The 12,933-nt window shown below is 37.0% G+C and overlaps 1 protein-coding gene, 1 non-coding gene and 1 pseudogene across 4 annotated transcripts in view; 2 read left to right on the forward strand and 1 right to left on the reverse strand.

Annotated features, from left to right (window-relative positions):
- The window catches only part of LOC123851472 (E3 SUMO-protein ligase RanBP2), an 81,912-nt gene that overhangs the window by 7,398 nt on the left and 61,581 nt on the right, over positions 1–12,933 (forward strand). Inside the window, exon 1 of one of the 3 annotated variants that reach the window (XM_045885308.3) lies at positions 8,506–8,644. The exons of the other annotated variants lie outside the window; for them this stretch is intronic. The gene's annotated coding sequence lies outside the window, so the exon portion shown is untranslated. Of the gene's footprint in view, positions 1–8,505; positions 8,645–12,933 lie in introns of those variants that run through there. 3 annotated transcript variants of the gene reach the window in all.
- Positions 8,147–10,036, reverse strand: LOC123850682 (small ribosomal subunit protein uS19-like; annotated as a pseudogene).
- On the forward strand, positions 10,806–10,941 carry LOC123852217 (small nucleolar RNA SNORA42/SNORA80 family). The gene has a single exon (XR_006792824.1). It is a non-coding gene; the product is annotated as a small nucleolar RNA SNORA42/SNORA80 family (small nucleolar RNA).

A 12,933-nucleotide genomic window follows, 5' to 3' on the forward strand; every position in this document is an offset into this window, starting at 1 on the left:
TATCAGTTTTGTTGATCACTTCAAAGAATCAGCTCCTGGTTTCATTGTTCTGTTGTTTGTTTGTTTTTAAAGATTTTATTTATTTGACAGAGAGAGCAAGAGAGGGAACACAAGCAGGGGGAGTGGGGTGGGAGAGGGAGAAGCAGGCTTTCTGCGGAGCAGGGAGCCCGATGTGGGGCTCAGTCCCAGGACCCTGGGACCATGACCTGAGCCGCCCAGGCGCCCCATATAACATTTCTGTTGTAATCTTTATTATTTTCTTTTGCTGGTTTTGGGTTTTGTTTATTCTTTTTCTAGGTTTTTTAGATACAGGGTTACATTGTTTGAGGTTTTTCTTCTTTCATGAGGTACACCTGTACTGCTATAAACTTCCCTTTTTTTTTTTTTTTTTTTAAGATTTTATTGATTTATTTGAGAGAGAGCATGAGGAGGGAGGAGATGGAGAAGCAGGCTCCCTGATGAGCAGGGAGCCCAACATGGGGCTGGATCCTAGCACCCTAGGATCATGACCTGAACTGAAGGCAGACACCCAACCGACTCAGCCACCCAGGCACTCCTAAACTTCTCTCTTAGAACCTCTTTTGCTACATCCCAAAGATTTTTGGACCATTGTGTTTGTTTCCATGTACTTTTTGAGTTCTTCTTTGATTTCTTGGTTGACCCATTCATTGTTTTTCAATGTTTGATCATTTCAAAGAATCAGCTCCTGGTTTTGATTTCTTGGTAGTACCATGTTATTTAACCTCCATGTATTCGTGGTCTTTTCAGATTTTTTCTTGGGGTTGATTTCTTGTTTAATCTTGTGGTCAGAAAAGATGCATGGTATAACTTTGATCTTTCTGAATTTGATGAGATTTGTGGCCTAATATGTGATCTCTTCTGGACCATGTTCCATGTGCACTTGAAAAGAATGTGTGTTTTGCTGTTTTAGGATGGAATGTTCTGAATGTATCTGTTGAATCCATGTGTTCCACTGTGTCATTCAAAGCCGCTGTTTCCTTGTTGATTTTCTGTTTGGATGATTTGTCCATTGATATAAGTGGAGTGTTAAAGTACCTACTATTATTTTATTACTATTGATTAGTTCCTTTATGTTTGTTATTAACTGTTTTGTGTATTTGAGTGCTTCTATGTTGAGTGCATAAATATTTACAATTGTTATGTCTTCCGGTTGGATTGTACTCTTTACAATGATATAATGTCCTTTCTTGTCTCTTGTTAGTTTTTGCTTTAAAGTCTCTCTTGTCTGATCTAAGTATTGCTACTCCAGCTTTCTTTTGACAGCCATTTGCATGATAAATCTTTCGCCTTTCCCCTCACTTTGAATCTGCAGTGTCATTAGGTCTGAAATGAATCTCTTGTAGGCAGTATATAGATGGGTCTTTTTTTTTTTTTTAATCCAGTCTGTCACCCTGTGTCTTTTGATTGGAGCATTTAGTCCATTTACATTCAAAGTAATTATTGATATGTATTAATTGCCATTTTGTTACTTGTTTTGTTCGTGTAGTTTCGCTCTGATCCTTGCTCTTTTTCATGATTTGCTGGCTTTAGTGATATACTTGGGTTTCTTTTTATTCTTTGCATATCTATTACTGGTTTTTGATTTGTGGTTACCATTAGGCTTGTATGTAACATCGGCATTTAGCACTCTGTATGATTTAATGTTTGTTTATGTTTCAACCCATTCTTCTCCTCGCGCCCCCCCCCCCCCATGTTTTAGGTATATGGTGTCATTCATTAACATCCTCTTATTTTGTGAGTCCCTTGACTGTTTTTTACAGATACACTTATTTTTAAGTGTAAAAGTTACTTTTGTGATTCCTCCTTTTCATATTTTTACTTATATTCTTTCCTTTCCACTCAGAGTCCCCTTTAATTAATCTCTCTGTCAAATAAATAAATCTTAAAATTAATTTCTTGTAGGGCTGGTCTAGTGGTCATGAACTCCTTTAGTTTCCATTTGTCTGAAAAATTCTTTATCTCTTTTTCTATTCTGAATGATAGCCTTGCTGGATAACATATTTTTGGCTGCAGATTTTTCCCTTTCAGCATTTTGAATATATCATGCCACTCTCTTCTGGCCTGCAAAGTTTCTGCTGAAAAAAAATCCACTGATAGCTTTATGGAGTTTCCCTTGTATGTAACTCTCTTTTCTCTTGCTGCTTTAAAATTTCTTTCTTTGTTAGTACTTCTTGCCATTTTAATTATATGTTTTGGTGTAGATATTCTTCAGTTGATATTTTTCAGGGGATCCCTGTGCCTCCTGGATCTGGGTATCTGTTTCCTTCCCCAGATTAGGGAAGTTTTCAGCTATTAATTCTTCAAACAAATTTTCTGCCTTCTTTTCTCTTTTTTCAGGGATCCCTATAATGTGGATGTTACTACGTTTGGTGGAGTAACTGAGTTTCCCAAGTTTATTCTCAGTTTGCATAATTTTTTGTCTCTCACTTGCTCAGTTTGATTGTTTCTTTTAGCCTATTTATTTCATTAAGTGTGTGTTTTTTTTTATTTCATTTATCCTTCATCTCTGGTTTTTTTGTTGTTTTGTTTTTTGTTATCTCTTTGTTAAGGGTCTCACTGATGTCTTCCCCTCTTTTTTCAAGTCCAGGGAGTATCTGTATGACTATTACTTTAAATTCTCTATCAGGCATATTACTTAAATTTATTTTGCTTAGGTCTTTTGCTGCTGTTTTTGTCCTGTTCTTTCATCTGGGTCATATTCCTCTGTCTTCTTATTTTGTGTTTCTTTCTTTGTATTAGGAAAGTCAGTTACATCTCCCACTCTTGAAGGTAATGCCTTATGAAGAGGATGTAATGCTTTGCAGTGAGGTATCCCCTGTTTTCCAGGACCTGGCGCTTCAGGGCGTGTCTCCTCTGCGTGTTGGATGTGCTCTGCTATTGTGTTCTGGCTTCTTTTTTCTTTAGTCCAGTCATCTGCACAGGTTCTTTTTGCCTGTTGTGGGCAGTGTTCCCTGCTGGGGTGGGCTTGTTTTAGCAAGGTACATGCTGGTCTCCTTGTGAAATGAGATCTGCCACTGCTGCTGAACTGATGAAAATGTGTGGGTCAGAGATGTGGTGTGGGCAGGGTTTGCACTGATCTTCTGGGGCAGGTACCCACAGGGACTGAGGGAAGTGTGACTGGGAAGGATAGGTCCAGAGAAGCGTGGGGTGGCATGGGGAGGGTGGTTGGTGTAAGCAAGTTAAGTAGCAAATGTGATACCACTCTGTTTCCTGGAGGTGGTTATGTGTTTATGCTGGGGTCATTGGAGGGAAATGGCCCCTGCCAGCTTCTTTGTTCCTGGAGGGGACTCCCTGTTATCCCTGCCTCTCGGGGACACACTGTGAGATGAGTAAATAACTCTTCCTCCTGTATGTCGTAGACATTTTTCAAGTTGCTGCTTCTATGCTATATCTCTGTAGGCTGTTAGTTGTGGTTTGTCTATGCCTTCTGGGCTCTCAGAGCCAGATCTCCCTGATTTTTAAATTGCTTGGCCCCTCTTGCATTCAAAGCAAGGGGGATTCATTTCCCCCGTGTGGGCTCCCTGGTGTGATAATCTGTTTCTTGCCCTCCACTGTGCTACTGGCTCCCTCCTAACCGTGGATGGCCACAGTCTGTTTTGCTCCCAGACCAGGTCTCCTCCACCTTTCCTACCTTCTTTCCTGTGGCCTCTTCTCAACCTTTAGTTCTGGAGTTCTGCCAGTCTCTGGATCATTTTCTGGGATATTTACAGTGATGTGCATGTTCCTGTGGGATGAGGTGAGCTTAGGGTCCTCCTAATCTGCCATCTTCCCAGCCTTCATGAACCACTTTTAAGTGTACAATTCAGTTTTTAGTTATATTAATAACGTTCAACTACCACCACTGTCTGTTTTCAGAAACTTTTCATCACCCCATGTAGAAACTTTGTAACCATTAACTAGTAACTCCTTAGGTTTCCCTTTTTTCTAGCCTCTGGTTACTGTTAATCTACTTTCTTTCTCTATGAATTTGCCTATTTTTGATATTTCATATAAGCAGGAGCATACAATATTTGTCCTTTTGTATCTGGGTTATTTTACTTAGGGTGTTTTAAGGGTTCATCCATGTTGTAGCATGTATCAGAGCCTCTCTTTTTTTTTGGTTGAATAATAATACATTGTATATATGTCACATTGTTTATTCATCTGTTGAAGGACACTTGGGTTGTTTCTACCTTTTTGCTGTTGTGAGTGATGCTGCTGTGGACATGGGTGTAGGGATATCTATTTGTGACCTTGTTTTCAATTCTTGTGGGTGTATATCCAGGAGTAGAATTGCTGGTCATACTCTTTTTAACTTTCGAGGAATCCCAAACTGTTTTATGTAGTGGCTGCATCATTTTACATCCCCACCAGCAGTGTAAGGGGGTTCCAGGTTCTCCGCATCCTTGCCAAAACTTGTTATTTTATTTTTCTTTTTAAAATGTAGCCATCCAGATCAACATGAAGTGATTTTTTTTTTTTTTTAAGATTTTATTTATTTATTTGACAGAGAGAGACACAGAAGAGAGGAAACACAAGCAGGGGGAGTGGGAGAGGGAGAACTTTCTGCAGAGCAGGGAGTCTGATGCGGGGCTCGATTCCAGGACCCTGGGACCATGACCCGAGCCGAAGGCAGACGCCCAACGACTGAGCCACCCAGGCTCCCCTGAAGTGGTCTTTCATAGAGAAATGTGTAGACAAGTTCTTTGCTTTGGGCTTTTATTTTATTTATTTTTAAAAGATTTTATTTATTTGAGAGAGAACGCGTGCACACATGCGAGAGAGTGCGTGTGCGAGGACAAGCAGGGGCAGAGGGAGAGGGAGAAATAGACTCACTGCTGAGCAGGGAGCCCAATGAGGGCCTCGATCCCAGGACCCTGAGATCACGACCTGTGCCAAAGGCAGACAAACGCTTAGCCGACTGAGCCACCCAAGCACCTGCCTTGGGCTAGTAATAGAATATTTGTTTTCTTCTTGAGTTGCAGAAATTATATATTGGATATAATTTTCAAATATTTTCTCTTATTCTATATGTTGCCTTTTTGCTTTCTTTAAAATGTAATTTGATGCACAGAATTTTTTAATTTTGATGAATTTCATTTTACCTGTTTTGTTTCTTATGCTTTTTGGTGTCATGTCTTAGAATACGTTATTAAATCCAAGGTCATGAAGACTTATCCCAGGGTTTTCTTCTGAAATTTTTGTGGCTTTTATATTTAAGTTGTTGACACATTTTGAGTTAATTTTTGCATATGGTGGGGGGAACAGTTCCAGTTTCATTCTTTTGCATGTGGAAAATCAGTTGTGCCATCACCATCTATTGAAGAAACTTTTCCCATTGAATGTTCTTTTCCCATTGAATTGCCAGAAATCCATTGGCTATAGATGTATGGGTTTATTTCTGAACTCTCAGTTCTGTTCCTTTAGACTATATGTTTGTCTTTAATGTTAGGATCACTGTTTTGATTGCTTTATCTTTGTAGTAAGTTTTGAAATTGGAAAGTGGTGAGTCCTCCAACTTTGTCATTTTCAAGAGTGTTAGTCTGTTTGGGTATCCATGCAGTTCCATATGAATTTTGAGGATTGGCTTTTCCATTTCTGCAGAAAAGGCTGTTGGAATTTTTATTGGGATTGTGTTGAATTTATAGATTGCTTTGGGTAGTAGAGCCATCTTGACTGTGTTAGGTCATTCTATCCCTCAACACATCTTCTCACTTGTTTAAGACTTTAATTTGTTTCAGCAATGTTTTGTAATTTTCAGTGCACAGTCTTTCATCTCCTTGGTTAAATTTGCTACCCAGGTATTTTACTCTTTTAGATGCTATTGTAAATGGAATTGCTTTCTTAATTCCTTTTTTGGATTGTTCATTGTTGGTGCATAGAATCACAACTGACTTTTGTGTGGTGATCTTGTACCTTGCAATGTTACTGAATTAGTTTCTTAGCTCTAGTGGTTTTTTTATGGATTCTTTGGGATTTTCTCTATCTAGGATCATGTCATCTGTGAAGGGAGATAGTTTTACATCTTCCTTTTGTTTGAAATTTGGAAGCTTATCTCTTTTTCTTCTCAAATTGCTCTGACAAGAACTTCTAATACAATGTTGAGTAGAAGTGGTAAAAGCTGTTCCTAATCTTAGGGGGAAAGCCTTAAAAGTCTTTTACCATTGAGTATGATGTTAGCTGTGAGCTTTTCATTCATGGCCTTTATCATATTGAAGTTATACTTAGTTTTCTGAGAGAATTCTTATATTCTTGTTTTCTGAGAGTTTTTATGAACAGATGTTGAATATTGTGAAATTTTTCTTTTGGCAGCAGTTGAAATCATTTTTTTCCTGTTAAAATGTATTCTCGATTTTTTTTTTTAATTGAACCATCTTGCATTCCTGGGATAAATCCCAGTTGGCCATATATTGGGTGTATAATACTTTTAATATGCTGTTGGATTCATTTTGATGAGGATACTTTGTTGAGAATTAGAGTTAAATTTTTTAAAACAATTTTTTGTTTTTAAGATTTTATTTTATTGAGAGAGAGTGAGAGAAAGAGAGCATGAGTGGGGAGGGGCAGAGGGAGAAGCAGGCTCCACGCAGAGCACAGAACCTGACATGGGGCTCAATCCAGGACTCCAGGATCATGGCCTGAGTGGAAGGCAGATGCTTAACTGAGCCACCTAGGTGCCCCTTAAAATTATTTTTTGGAGCAGTTACAGGTTCACAGCAATATTGCGCAGAAGGTACAGATATTACCCACATACTCCCTGCCTGCACACAGTGCTCGGCCTCACCCATTATCAGTATTTCCCACAGAGTGGTATACTTGTTACAGTTGAACCTGTTTTGACATATCCTTGTCACCCAAAGTCCGTAGTTTACCTTAGGGTTCACTCATGGTGTTGTATAATCTGTGCGTTTTGACAAATGTATAATGGTATGTATCTACCATTATTGTGTCACACAGAGTAGTTTTATTGCACTAAAAATCCTCTGTGCTCTGCTTATTCATCCTTCCCCCTAGTCCCTGACAACCACTAATCTTTTTAGTATCCTCATGGTTTTGCCTTTTCCAGAATATCATATAGTTGGAATCATACAGTATGTAGCCTTTTCAGATTGGCTTTTTCCATTCAGTAATATGCACCTAAGTCTCCTCCATGTCTCTTCATGGCTTAGCTCATTTGTTTTAAAGTGCTGAGTAATATTCTGCTGTCTGCATATACCACAGTTTATTTATCCATTCACCTACTGAAGAACATCTTGGTTGCTTCGAAGATTTGACTATAAAACATTTGTGTGCAGGATTTTGGGTGGCTTAAGTTCTCAACTCCTCTGAGGAAATACCAAGGAGCACTATTGCTAGATCATATGTTTAGGTTTTTGAGTTTTTGGGGTGTGTGTGTGTGTGTTTAGTTTTGTAAGAAACTGCCAAACTGTCTTCCACAGTGTCTGTACCATTTTGCATTTCGACCAGCGATGAATGAGAGTTCCTGTAGCACCACAGCCTTGCCATCATTTGGTGATTTAAGTGTTCTGGATATTGGCTTTTCGGATACATATGTAATGGTGTCTCATTTTAATTTGCACTTAAACAAATTGATGTGGATCTTTTTATATACTTATTTGCTGTCTGTATATATTTTTTGGTGATGTGTCCAGATCACTGATTCATTTTTAAATCTCATTTTATTATTAGTGTGTTTTGGGTAATAGTCCTTTCTCAGATGTATCTCTTGCAAATATTTTTTCCATTCTGTGGCTTGTCTTCATTCTCTTGACAGTGTCTTTTGCAGAACAAACTTTTTTTCAGAACAGAAATTTTTAATTTTAATGAATTAATTTTAATGAAATACAGCATATTAGTTCTTTCATGGATTGTGCCTTTGGTGTTGTATATTAAAAAGTCATCACCAAACCTGAGGTCATTTAGATTTTCTCCCATTATCTTCTAGAAATTTTATAGTTTTATGTTTCCATTTAGGTTTGTGATTCATTTTGAGTTAAATTTTGTAAAGGGTATGAGGTCTGTGGTTATTGTTATTTTATTATGGTTTTGCCTGTGGATGTCAATTGTTCCAACACCCTTTATTGAAAGACTGTTTTGCCTCCATTATATTGTCTTTGCTCCTTTGTCAGAAATCAGTTAACTGTACTTATTTGGGTCTATTTCTGAGCTGTCTGTTCTGTCCCATTTTGTTTATATTTTTGCTAATACACATTGTCTTTTTTTTTTTGAAAAGTCTGTGCCTTTTTTGGCTGAACAGGCTACTTAAGAGGGATGAAGTAGAGGAGTGGGTGGCTCCAGTACCAGGCCTGCTGTGCTTCACAGCCTTGTAGGTAATGGAGAACTCACCCAGATAGTGGGCATTCATCTTGGGCTTGGTTTCCTCCTGTTCGAAGGTCTTGCCATTGTAGACACCTACCATGCTGTCCACCATCTCAGGCAGGATGATTGTGTCCCACGGGTGCATCTTAACCACATTGGGCTTTTCCATCAGGGGAGCCTCCTCCTTGGCCTTGCACAAGTGCTTCAGCAGTGAGCATTGTTTCTTCCACAAACCCCGGTTGAGCCTCCACTGCTGCCAGGCGCTGTACAGCTGCATCAACTGCTCCTAGGACACGTCCAGCAGCTGGTTGAGGTCCATGCCACGGTATGTGAACTTGTGGAAGGTGTGCTTCTTCTGCTCCACTTCTGCTACATTATCAGCTCTTTGGAAGGGACCACCTAATACCACATTCTTTTGATTAGTCTAGCTTTACGGTAAGTATTGAAGTCAGGTAGTGTCAGTCCTTCTGATTTTTTTCTTCAATATTGTGCAACTCTGGGTTTTTTGCCTCTGTATATAAACTTTAGAATCGCTTTGTTGATATCCACAAAATAGCTTCTTGGGATTTTGATTGGGATTGCATTCAATCTATAGATGAAGTTGCGAAAAACTGACATCTTGTTAAGATCAAATCTTCCTGTCCATGAACATGGAATGTCTCCAGTTATTTAGTTCTTTGATTTCGTTCATCAGAGTTTTGTAGTTATCCTCTTATTGATCTTAAACATATTTTGTTAGATTTATAACTACAGTTGATCCATGAACAACATGGTTTAAACTGCACGTGGCCACCTCTCTGTGAATTTTTTTTGATAAATACAAGGTAGTATTATGTATTTTATCTTCCTTGCGATTTTTTTTCCTTCCTTATGATTTTCTTAATGTTTTTTTCTCTAGTTTTATTTAAGAATGCAACGTATAATATCACGTACAGACTATGTGTTAATTGCCTTATGATTTTGGTAAGGGTTTTAATCAGTAGCAGGCTTTTAGTAGTTAAGTTTTTGAGGGAGTCAAAAGTTATGTATGGATTTTCAGCTGTGCAGAAGGTTGGCACCCCAACTCCCACATTGTTCAAGGATCACCTGCATTTCGTTTTTGGGGGTGCTAATGTAAAATGGTTTTGTGTTTTATATTTCAAATTCCTCTTGTTCATTGATGGTATATAGGAAAGTGACTTTTTTGTATTATGCTTGTATCCTTCAAACTTACTATTTCCAGGATTTTTTCATCAGTTGTTTTGGATTTTCTTTGTGGACAGTCATGTTGTCTGCAAATATAATTTTATTTTTTCTTTTCCAACCTGTGTATCTTTTCTTTTCTTGTGTTTCTGTATTAGTTAGGGCTTCCAGTATGATGATGTGAAGGAGTGGTGAGAGGGGACATCCTTGCCTTGTTCCTGATCTCAGCGAGAAAACGTTGAGTTCCTTACCATTAAGTATGATGTTCGTTTTTGTAGATATTCTTTATTAAGTTGAGGAATTTGCCTCTGTTCCTGATGTACTGAGCGTTGTTGTTTTTTGTTTTTTATTGGAAATGGGTGTGGAGTTTTGTCAAATGTTTTTCTGCATGTATTGATGTGATCATGAGATGTTTTTTTTCCTATATAGCTTGTTGATGTGATGGATTACATTAATTGATTTTTGAAAGTTGAACCAGCCTTGCATACCTGGGATAAATCGCACTTGGTTGTGGCATATAATTGTTTTTATACATTGTTGGACTTGGTTTGTTAATATTCTTTTGTAGCTATGGATTGTGAGTGATGCTGGTCTGTAGTTCCTTGTAATGTTTTTCTCTGGTTTTGGTATTAAAGTAATGCTGGTCTCATAAGATGAATTAAGAGTTATTTTCTTTGTTTTTATTTTCTGAAAGATTGTGGAGAATTGGTATAATCTTTTTTATTAAATGTTTGGTAGACTTCACCAGTGAACCTGGTGCTTTTTGTTTTGGAAGATGATTATTTATTCAGTTTCTTTAACAGATACATGCCTATTTAGGTAATCTATTTCTTGTCTGAGGTTTTTTTTTTTTTTTAAGATTATTTATTTGGCAGAGAGAGTGTATGTGAGAGAGCACAAGCAGGAGGAGTGGCAGGCAGAGGGAGAAGCAGGCTCCCTCCTGATCAAGGAGCCCGATGCAAGGCTCCATCCCAGGACCTTGGGATAGTGACCTGAGCTGAAGGCACGCATTTAACTGACTAAGCCACTCAGGCGTCCCCCTTCTTTTATTTCTGGTATTAAGTAATTTGTGTTCTCTTTTTTCTTAAGTTACCTTGATGAGATGTTTATTGATTTTTATTGATATTTTCAAAAAATCAGCCGTTGGTTTTGTTGGTTTTATTTCTTAATTGTGTTTCATGTTATTTTTTATTTTTTACTTTCTTTTTGCCTATTTTGTTTGCTTTTTTAATAGTTTCCTAAGGTGGAGGCTTAGATAATTAATTCTAGATCTTATCTAGTATATATACTAATATATCTCTAGTGCATGATAATGGATTGATGGCAGGCCCTTCTCTGTGGGCCTCTCATAGTATACCTGTGCTAGAGGAGCATGCAGCCCCGAACCATTGCCCAGCGTCCTCACTGGGGTGTTGTGAGCACTGAGGGGGCTGTACTGTTTAAAAGAAGGAAAAGTCTCTGAGTGTTGTTTTTGCTGTATCCCACAAATTTTGATATTTTTTTATTTAGTTCAAAATATTAAAAAATTTCTCTTGAGATATCTTCTTGGAGCCATGTATTATTTAGTAGTTTGTTGCTTAATTTCTTAGTATTTTGGCATTATTCAGCTACCTTTCTGTTACTCTATTGTGGTTTGAAAACATACATTGTAGGATTTCTATTCTTTTAAATCTGTTCAGGTGTGTTTCATGGCCTATAATGTTTTGGTGAATGATGTGAACTTGAGAAGAATATATATTCTGTTGTTGGATGTGTATTCTATAGATGTCAATTATGTCCAGTTGGTAGATGATATTGTTTAGTTCATTTATTGTCCTTACTGATTCTTCCTGCTGGATCTATTTCTGATAGAGGGAAAGTGAAATAGCTCAACTATATGTAAAAGTGGATTCATCTATTTCTCCTTGCAGTTCTGTCAGTTTTTGCCTTACATATTTTACTGTGTTTAAGGACATACCATGTTAAGAACTTCTTTGTCTTGTAGGAGAATTGACCTTATCAAAATGTAATGCTTCCTCTTGATCCTGGATAATTTTGCCCTGAAGTCTTCTGTTTAGGATCAGTATAGCTACTCTTGCTTTCTTTTGATTAATGTTAGATTGGTGTATCTTTTTCAGACCACTTACTTTTACTTGTTTATTTATTGTATTAGTTTCAGGCATACAGCATAACGATTCGATATTCATATAGTGAAATGGTCACCACAATAAGTGTAGTTAGCATCTGTCAGTGTATATAGTCACAGAATTTTTTTCTTGTGATGAGAACTTTAAAGATTTACTCTGTTAGTAAATTTCAAATAAGCAATACAGTGTTACTATGTTCACCATGCTGTATATTATATCCCCTTTGGCACATTTATTTTGTAACTGGAAGTTTGTACATTTTGACTCCCTTAACCCATTTTGCCCACCCTGCCAACTCTGGCAACCACCAGTCTGTTCTCTGTACCTATGATCTTGAGTCTTTGTTTTGTTTTTTGAAATTCCACATATATAAGTGAAATCATACTGTATTTGTCATTTTCTGATTTATTTCACTTAGCATAATGCCCTTGAAATCCATTCATATTATTGCAAATGGCAAGATTTCATTTTTTTATGGTTAGAATATATTCCATTGTATATATGTACCACATTTTCTTTATTCATCTGTCAGTGGACACTTAGGTTGTTTTCATGTCTTGGCAATTGTAAGTAATGCTGCAGTGAACATGGTGGTGCTTATATCTTTTTGAGTTAGTGTTGTGTTTTTTTTTTTTTCCAGCCATTTACCTTTAATCTATATGGGTTTTTATATTTAATTGGGATTTCTTGTAGACAACATATAGTTGAATCTTAGACATTGTCAGAGTGGATTAAAAATTATCTTTCTCTTGGTAGACTTAGACCGTTGACATTCCAGTTAATATTGATACGGTTGGGTTAAGAGCTATCATATTTATTGCTATTTTCTACTTGTCCTTGTTCTTTGTTCCTGTTTTTTTGTCTTCCTTTCTTAATCTGCCTTCTGTTGTTTTCACTTAGCATTTTCTGTGACTCCCAGTTTTGCTCCTTTTTTAGCATGTCAGTTAAACTTTTTTTTACTTGTTTGGTAGTTGCCTTAGAGTTTGCAATATACATTTACAACTAATCCAAGTCTACTTTCAAATAACACTACATTACTTCATGGGTAATGTGAGTACCTCATAATAACAAAATAATCTTAAATTTTCCTTTTCTTTGTGTCATTGCCATCATATATTTTACTTTTATATAAAATACGTGAGCATATATATAAACACAAACAAATTTTATATACATTTCTCCTACATAATGAAAATACATGTTGGTATTGTTTTGAACAACTGGTATACATTAGATCAATTAAAAAAAGAAAAATAGAAGTTTTTATTTTATCTTCGCTTTTCCTGTTTTTTTAATGTAGATGTGA

Source organism: Mirounga angustirostris, unplaced genomic scaffold, assembly GCF_029215605.1.
Source record: "Mirounga angustirostris isolate CCGP_5_RB_7025 unplaced genomic scaffold, mMirAng1.0.hap1 SCAF_10, whole genome shotgun sequence".
Lineage (NCBI taxonomy): Eukaryota > Metazoa > Chordata > Mammalia > Carnivora > Phocidae > Mirounga > Mirounga angustirostris.